We start from the raw sequence: 1806 nt of genomic DNA on the forward strand, positions 1-1806 counted from the left end.
GGTGGAAAGTCACTGTTGGCAGCAATATTTCCAGATATATCTACATATACACAAACACACACTCATATACATATATAAAAAGCGGATTATATATAGTTCAATCCTGTCAAGCAGTATTTTGCAATTGCTACCACAATCAATTTCCAAACATTCTTTTCCTACCTGGACTCCTTGATATTGTCTCCCTTCAACCCCACCCCCACTGTACCCACCCCCTCAAAATCCTCATTCTACTTGCTATCCCTAGAGTTTCATCAGTCCTGGGTTTCACATAAGGGGGCACCAAAAAAAACCCAGAATTTTAATTTCAAAGCTCTGTATTTAAATTTTTTGACAAAACAATTTTTACTTCAAAGTACTCTCTATTACACTTAATACATTCGTCAAATCTGAGATTCCATTATGGGATACATTTTTCAAACTCATCTGTTTGGGTGCTGACAGCACCACCGTTTTGTTTTTTTTCTTCACCACTTTACAGCGTTAAATCACTGTCCTTTCATGTCCCTCTTCATTCGTGGAAACAAAAAGAAGTCACACGGAGCAAGGTCAGATGAGTCAGATGTGTGGCACAAGAGAGGCACCTGCCCTGGTTTTTTGTCAAAAACTGGTGCACTGAGATGGCTGTGTGAGCAGGTGCATTGTTGTGGTGGCAAAACCAGTCAGTCCCCTGTCTGCCACAAATCAGGCATTTTTTGTCATACACTGTTACACAATCTTTTCAGAACCTCTAAAAAGAATCACTTAATTAACAGTCTGACCTGGTGGAATGAACTCTAAGTGCAAAGTTGACATTTTTGTCCATTAGGGAAATTGATGCACATGTCCAGAACGTAGTTTGTCATCAACTGACATTTCACCTTTTTGTGAAATGAGAAAACCACTCATACACTTGAGTTTTTCCCATAGAACTGTCATTATAAACTGTTCAACATCACAGCAGTTTCTGTGGCATTTTTCTTGAGCAGGAAAACAAAATTTCACAGCCGTATTCTGTTCTCCTAAATCAGCCATCACAGAAAAAGAGATTCATGAGAAACTCCTTTTAGGAAAAAATTCGCTCTGACCAGAGAGAACCTTCCCAGGTGACGCCACTGGGTGCACTAACGCAAAGTGAGTTGCTCAATGCTCACCTAGTGAGAAAAATGTGTACTACGAAAGTTCTGATTCTACTCCTCCTTTGACTTCAGATTATATAATTTACAATCCATCAGTGACTGATGATGGTGTGCTTCTTCCATGTGGATTTAGTTTATATATTATACATTTATATTTATATTTTTATAAAATATATTTTAAAGATATATATCTTGCATTATTCATCATGGTCTTAAAGAAAGTTCTAAAAAGATAATTAAATATAGTAAAACCATTTCTAAGAAAGTCTAGTATATATGTATATATACACATTAGCTATTCATTCCACTTCCCATGAACTTTTTGATTCCAGCTTCCCTTGCATGATTAGGAAGATTTTTTTTTAAATGATTCGATGGTAATAAAGCAGATTTCCCCTGGCCTGAAGCCTGAATGTGGTGGCTCAAACTCTAGCAACCATCTCGTGGCCTTGAAGATGAGAGCAAGTGTTAACACGGTGCAGCAGAAAGAGGGAAGGCACGTAGATCCCTCATGGCCAGGGAGCCATCATGAGTACCCTGGGCCACAGCTTCCGTATTTCCTTTATGTAAGAAAATACAGTGAACCCTCGTTGATCGTGGTTAATCGGTTCTAGACCCTACCGTGATAAATGAAATTCCGCGAAGTAGGATTCCTTATTTGTAAATCAAATATGTTCGTAGTTAGAGC

Source organism: Echinops telfairi, unplaced genomic scaffold (assembly GCF_000313985.2).
Source record: "Echinops telfairi isolate 266 unplaced genomic scaffold, ASM31398v2 ScPeMD7_7475;HRSCAF=8513, whole genome shotgun sequence".
Lineage (NCBI taxonomy): Eukaryota > Metazoa > Chordata > Mammalia > Afrosoricida > Tenrecidae > Echinops > Echinops telfairi.